Raw genomic sequence first — 8365 nt, forward strand, 5'->3', positions numbered from 1 at the left:
TCTCTTGCTTGAGGGTACACTGGGGCACACTATTCTATCTAATTTCTCTTCCTCTTGTTTTGTTGAAGCTTCCATATTCTATATAGGAAATATTTACTTTAATGTTGTTATTGTTCTTAAAATATATTATTTTTTCCTTGTTTCCTTTCCTCGCTGGGATATTTTCCCAGTTGGGGCCACTGGGCTTATAGAATCCTATTTTGCCAACAAGGGTTGTAGCTTAGTAACCCCGGTTAGATGTCGCCAGTCATCTCTATCTTCAAGAAACATTACGCAATTAAAAGTGATTTCAAAGAGGAATAATGGAAATATTCTGAAAGCTTTTTCCCATCAGGGATTCACCCATAAACTCACTGATTGAGATATGTTTGTTGCACCATCACAGCTACATGAAAAAAAAATTTTTTTTTTTTTTTTTTTTTTTTTGGTTGATTGATTGATTGATCAGGCGTTATTTGGCACCCTGGCATCTAAGGTCATTGACGCCGATCACAACTACGTGAACAAGTCCGCTGTAGAATAGAAACTACAATGCTGCCTACCAACACCAAACGCCTATAAGAATAAAGCCAACACCTTGCTGCCAATCAAAGCGGTAGGCCTGAAAGTTAACAACTGCTTGAAGGGAGTAAAATCATCCATTTTGCGATGAGGTTTTCATCTATATCATTATTATCTTTATTACTATCCAAGCTACAACCCTAGTTGGAAAAGCAAGATACAATAAGCCCAGGGGCTCCAACAGGGAAAAATAGCCCAGTGAAGAAAGGAAATAAGGAAATAAATAAATGAAGAGAACAAATTAAAAATAAATCATTCTAAAATAAGTAACAACGTCAAAACAGACATGTCATATATAAACTATTAACAACATCAAAAACAAATATGTCATAAATAAACTATAAAAAGACTCATGTCCGCCTGGTCAACATAAAAACATTTGCTCCAACTTTGAACTTTTGAAGTTCTACTGATTCAACCACCCGATTAGGAAGATCATTCCACAACTTGGTCACAGCTGGAATAAAACTTCTAGAGTACTGCGTAGTATTGAGCCTCGTGATGGAGAAGGCCTGGCTATTAGAATTAACTGGCAATGGATGTCTCTATTACTATCACAGAGAGAGAGAGAGAGAGAGAGAGAGGAGAGAGAGAGAGAGAGAGAGAGAGAGAGAGAGAGAGAGAGAGAGAGAGAGAGAGAGAGGGATTATTTAATGGGAATATTGAAGTAACTTACCAGCAATTGTAAAAATAGTAAATAATAAATACTATCATTGGGCCATTCGGTCGTGTTGTTGTTATTGTTCTTATATTATTACAGCCCGTAATGTCCCTTGCAATTAAAGAAGCAAATCACAGACTGAACAAATAGAAGAATGTAACTGCAAATTACTTAATCCTGTCGAAAAAATACACATCCACTCATATACTAGTTAAGGCCACCCACACTTGGTTGGTTTGCTGTTAGCAATCAGACAAAAATCCTCCACTATTACTAATCCAGAGATAGCCAGCGAGGTGATGAAATCTGGTGAAACTCCAGACATTTTTTGATGTTGTTGTTGTTGTTTTATATATATATATATATATATATATATATATGTATATATATATATATATATATATATACATACTTACATATGTATGCATATATTTATACATATATATACATATATATTTTTCTATATATATGTATATATATATATATATATATATATATATATATATATATTATATACATTAATATAAGTATATTTTATATATATATATGTATATTATATATATATAAATATATATATATACATATATATATATATATATATATATATATAATATATATATATATATATATATATATATATATATATATATATATATATATATATATATATATATATATAAGTATATTATATCTATATATATATTATATATGTATATTATATATATTATATACATAATATATATGATATACATATGTAATATATATATATAGATATAATATACTTATATGTATGTATATATATATATATATATATATATATATATATATATATATATATATACAGAGAGAGAGAGAGAGAGAGAGAGAGAGAGAGAGAGAGAGAGAGAGAGAGAGAGAGAGAGAGAGAGAGAGAGAGAGAGAGCTGGTCTTTATTATATAGGAGACATAATGATTACATTTAAGGCAGAGGTTCCCTTAATTTCATAATCAAATAGTTAAATGAAATTAGAAGTTTATAAACTGTCCGTAGTCTTCTAAATTTGAAAGTGTTCATTATTACCTCCGTCAACGAAGTTGGAAGGTTAATGTTTTACCTCCTGTATGTGTGTGTGTGTGTGTTTGTTTGTGAGCAGCTTCCTGGCCACAATTTTAATGGTAGAGTAATGAAACTTGCATGGATTAATTGTTATGTAAAAAGCTGGATATGATTAGATTTTGGAGGGTCAAGGTCAATGGTCAAGGTCAAGGGTCAAAGGTCAAGGCCAATGGTCAAGGTCAAAGGTCAAGGTCAATGGTCAAGGTCAATGGTCAAGGTCAAAGTTCAAGGTCAGGGTCAAACAAAAGGTCGAGAAATAAGCTGCCACGGCAGAGTTCTGTGCTCTACTGAGTGCCCCTCTACTTCTGATATAAAATAAAAACAAAGGCCTAAAGAGAAATTTTTTTTTATTGTAATCTCTCAAAATTTTGTTTAGTAATTGCATTCTACCTGACACAGTAATGAGGAAAGCATTAAAAAACATGCAGTGGAGAGGTAGATGATTTTCCTATTAATTCTGTCCTTATTATTTGTGAATATTTTTTTTTCAAATTAATTAGATTTTTTACTTACACAACTGTAATTTTTTTCTACTGGTCCTTAGTCCATTTTTAAAGTTACGTTATTTCTCTTATCTAAGTTAGTTTGTAATTTTTATTTTATTTTATTTTTTTTTAATTTTTTTTTTTTTTTTTTTTTTACAGAAGTTAGCTTTTTGTAAAATTTCGTGAATATCTGTCCATTCGTGAATTCATTGACTGAATTATTGTCTTCTGTTAGATTTGATTTAATATTCCAATTAACTAATTCATTACACATTCAAAAAGATTTTCCATGCACACGAGTATCAGTTTCTACCCAACCAGTAACCTATTGATTGATTGATTTGAAGGACTCTCTCATTAAATCATTCATGAAGTTCCAAATCGTTAAACTATGTACGAGATTCCACTGGCTGAGGCTCAAACTTGCAGCGAATGCTTTTATGTTGAACAGGCTGACATGAGTCTCTCTTACAGTTTATATATTATGAAAGATCCACTTTAATATTGTTACTGTTCTTGAAGTATTTGATTTTTATTGTTCATTACTTCTCATGTAGCTTATTTATTTTCCTTATTGCCTTTCCTCACTGGGCTTTTGTGTTGGAGCTCTTGGGTTTATAGCATCCTGTTTTTCCAACAAGTGTTGAAGCCCTTGGGCTTATAGCATCCTGCTTTTCTAGCTAGGGCTGTAGCTTACTCAGTAGTAGTAGTAGTAGTAGTAGTAGTAGTAGTAGTAGTAGTAGTAGTAGTAGTAGTAACAACAACAACAACAATAATAATAATAATAATAATAATAACAACAGTTAAACAGAGCATCAGGAGACAGAATTTTCAGCGGAATCAATGAAATTGTATTCACTGGACACAGAACCGGAAGAACGGAACAATGCCTTTATGCAATGCAGGTGTACTTGCGATCAATTATTACGCAATGCAGATGTACGCCTTGTGCCAACCGGTGAGCAATAATGATAATAATAATACTTTATTTACTTACTTTAAGGGCAGCTTATCTGGTTCTGTACAGCAGTGGAACCCTTCTCTCTACACTGTTAGAAAAAACAAACCGTAATTTTAATCGGCAACTCTCCGTAAAAATACACTGTTTTCAACCGTATTTCAGCAAAAATACAGGCGACCGTAATTTTACCTTACTTTATTATTATCATTTACGGGTTGGTGACCGTAATATCTCTCTTTTACGCCAATATTTCCGTCTTTAAAACGATAAATGCCTGGCAACATTTAAGCCAGGATACTTACCGTTTCTCTATACGGCCAATTTTTGACAGTGTACAGGACCTCCACGGTCATTTTATGATGTTCATTCGGGAGCATTTAACATTTCACAATGAGTTTTGCTCGCTTACTGTTTGATCATCACTGTCAAAACACTCGAAGAATAAGAAAGTCTTCAGTTTCCTCTTGAAAGCCTTAATATCTTCAATTATTCGGATGTCTCGTGGGAGCCTCTTGTATAGTTTCGGGGGCTGGATATTTAAAGGCTCCAGAACATTGGTTCTCAAAATTCTTCTTCTTCTTTGTCTACATCTTTTCCTACTTCTATGTTGGAATAGTTCTCAAACTATTGTGAGATTTTTTTTTTCCTAGCGGTCTTTTTCACATGTTTTAAATTGATTGGCGGACCTGTTTTTTAACCAATTATAATCCGAATTAAAAAAATATGCTGTAGTTAATGAAACGACACATTTGTATGAGTAATTATAGCATGGTTTTCAAAAGATGGTAACATTAAGGTACTGAAAAAACTAATTCTTTTACGTGTGGGTATTATTATTATTATTATTATTATTATTATTATTATTATTATTATTATTATTATTATTATTATTATTATTATTATTAATAGCTTAAAACGGTAAAAATCTTGGAATAAATGTTGCCAGGCATTTGCCGTTTTAAAAAAACTGATATATTGACGTAAAGGACTGATATTACGGTCACCAACCCGTAAAAGATAATAGCAAAATAGGGTAAAAATACGGTTCGCATGTATTTTACTGAAATACGGCTGAGAACAGTATATTTTTACGGAGAATTTCCGATTAAAATTACGGTTTTTTAATTGTATTTAAATATCAATGCATGATAAATTATCCTAGGGACTTCTTAAGCTTATTATTATTATTATTATTATCATTATTATTATTATTATTATTATTATTATTATTATTATTATTATTATTTGCTAAGCTACAACCCTAATTGGAAAAGCAGGATGCTATAAGCCAAGAGACCCTAACAGGGAAAATAGCCCAGTGAGGAAAGGAAACAATGAAAAATTAAATATTTCAAGAACAGTAACATTGAAATAATATTTCCTATATAAATCATAAAAATTTTAAGGAAACAAGACGAAGAGAAATATGATAGAATAGTGTGCCTGAGTGTACCCTCAAGCAAGAGAACTCTAACTCAAGACAGTGAAAGGCCATAGTACAGAGGCTATGGCACTACCCAAAACCAGAGAACAATGGTTTAATTTTGGAGTGTCCTTCTCCTAGAAGAGCTGTTTACCATAGCTAAACAGTCTCTTCTACCCTTACCAAGAGGAAAGTAGCCACTGAACAATTACAGTGCAGTAGTTAACCCCTTGGGTGAAGGAGAATTGTTTGGTAATCTCAGTGTTGTCAGGTGTATGAGTACAGAGGAGAACCTTAGGAATATGCCAACCTATTCGGTGTATGTGTAGGCAATGGGAAAGTGAACCGTAACCAGAGAGAAGGATCCAATGTAGTGCTATCTGGCCAGCCAAAGGAACCCATACCTCTCTAGCGGTAGTATCTCAACGAGTAGCTGGTGCCCTGGCCAACCTACTACCTATAATACGTAGAAACAATTATTTTCCACTTTTCATTACTTCTTATATTGTTTATTTATTTCCTTATTTCCTGTCCTAACTTTGCTATTTTTCCTTGTAGGAGCCCTTGGGCTAATAGCATCTTGCTTTTCCAACTAAGGTTGTAGCTTAGTTAATAATAATAATAATAATAATAATAATAATGATAATAATAATAATAATAATGATAATAATAAGCCACTAGGATCATTTATCTTACATTGATATTTAAATACACTTAAAAAACCGTAATTTTAATCGGAAATTCTCCGTAAAAATATACTGTTCCTCAGCCGTATTTCAATAAAATAAAGGCGACCGTAATTTTGCCCTATTTTGTTATTATCTTTTACGGGTTGGTGACCGTAATATCACTCCTTTACGTCAATATATCTGTTTTTTAAGACGGTAAATGCCTGGCAACATTTATTCCAGCATTTTTACCGTTTTAGCTAATAATAATAAAATAATAATAATAATAATAATAATAATGATGATGATGATGATGGATGATAATAACGATGATTTTATTATTATTATTATTATTATTATTATTATTATTATTATTATTATTGCTATCGTTATCATTATTATTATTATTATTATTATTATTATTATTATTATTATCGTTATTATTATTATTATTATTATTATCATTATTATTATCATTATTGTTGGCGTTATTATAATAATAATAATAATAATAATAATAATAATAATAATAAGAATAATAGTAATAATAATAATGCTAATAACGATAATAATAATAATAATAATCTACGAACGCGAAATTTTCCTCCAACTCGACTTCTATCTTGGCTACGCCCGAACGCCATCTCCAGCAAATCTTAACTAGCGGGCGTTGGAAGCAATAGTCTCGCTCAACATGCTGCTTCTGTCTCCTACTGAGTGAAGAAAGAAGTCACACAAGTGAGTGACTGGCGACGCAATCAGTTCAAGTTCGGAGGTCGTCGGGCGAAGACGCAGAGAAGCGGTCAGTTGTAGTTGTACTGAGGCAACGCAAAAAGATATATACTGTCGTTGATCATTGTGATGAGAGATAGTCTTCTTCATTGAGTGAGAATAGTGAGATCTACTTATTGTGTCTTTTTCGAAAAAAAGTTATTTTGTGATTTTTTTTTTTAATGTATTGAAACAGAGACATTTCAAGATCTTGTTTTGATTTCTAAATTGTTTATAGATATGAATTTTTAGGATGATTTTATGAGTGTTGAAAGGGGGGGGGAAACAGGAAATTTACACCGAACATATACAATGCAACTATGAAGTTCACTTTTTAACTTTTATAGTTCACGATTATTTGAAGCACACATTTCTTCTAATTTCCACATTGATGACTTAAATAAGGGATACTTAACTTGACCAAACACATGCTAAGCTAAAAAAAAAAAAAAAAAAAAAAAAAAAAAAAAAAAAAAAAAAAAAAAAACTACAGGAGAATGTTACACACTTATACATATCTACAAAATCATCTCAGGAAGTCAACCTGTAGAAGGTAACCTCTTATTATTAGTTATGATATGATCAAAGTTAGTTCTGGACTTTTTTTTCGGGGACAAAAATCTTAGTGGAACTTTCAGAAAGAATATTTAAAGTTCAAAATTAAAATACGACAGATTCGATGGCAACAAAAGTTCAAGTAGTTTCACGTTGTTTCATTTTATTAAATTATATATATACACACACACACACACACATATATATATATATATATATATATATATATATATATATAATATGTATGTGTATATTATATATATATATATATATATATATATATATATATATATATACATACATATATGTATATATATATATATATATACATAATATGTATGTGTATATATATTGTATATATATATACATTATATATATAATATGTATGTGTATATTATATATATATATATATATATATATATATACATATACATTATATCGGAAAATATGGGTTCAATCCTGCATATCGCAACATCTAAAAAACAATATTCTTATTCGTGTAATTTTTTAAATTAAGTACAACATCAATATTACTGAAAAAAAAACATCTGAGACCTTTCTAATTATTTCATAAGTATTCAAATCTTGTTAGACATAAGGATAGAGTTTTTGATTCCACTCTCTTATGACCTCAGTAAAACAAGATCCTTTACTTTAAGGGCTGCTCATCTGGTCCTGTACAGCAGGGGAACCCTAATCTCTAAGGGAATTCCACGGTCGTTTTATGATGTTCATTCGGGAGCATTTAACATTGCACAAGGCGTATTGTTCGCATGTCTTGAATAATCTGCTTCAGCAATAAAAAAAACAAAAAACAGTCACGCTTTTGCATGTTAAATGCAATGACTCACGCTTTTTGCTTGTGCATGATAACAAAGGAATTGATACCTCGGGAAGCGTGAATAGATTTTCTGTAGAGGGGCGAGTTGTCCACTTGCGAGGTGATTTGAGTGTTTGGAGGCATTGAACGCTCCTTTTGAAGGGCAAGGCCGATTGCCAATGACTTTTTAAAGGTATCGTGTAGGAAAATGTTCCCTTAAGTTTTCTCAATGGTATGTAATGGTTAAACATGTCTGGTGTCAGTTCCAGTTTCCTCAGAATTAATGCACACCAGAACGCCAGCCAAGCAAGGCCAACCCTCAAGTGAAGTGCCCAAGCACAACAGTATCCTCCCCAGTAAACAG

At 31.4% G+C, this 8365-nt stretch overlaps 1 pseudogene; it reads left to right on the top strand.

Moving 5' to 3' along the window:
• Positions 1–6609: 6609 nt before the first annotated feature.
• LOC137654907 (uncharacterized) overlaps positions 6610–8365 on the top strand; it is a 43965-nt pseudogene continuing 42209 nt past the window's right edge.

This window comes from Palaemon carinicauda, chromosome 16 (assembly GCF_036898095.1).
Source record: "Palaemon carinicauda isolate YSFRI2023 chromosome 16, ASM3689809v2, whole genome shotgun sequence".
Taxonomy (NCBI): Eukaryota; Metazoa; Arthropoda; class Malacostraca; order Decapoda; family Palaemonidae; genus Palaemon; species Palaemon carinicauda.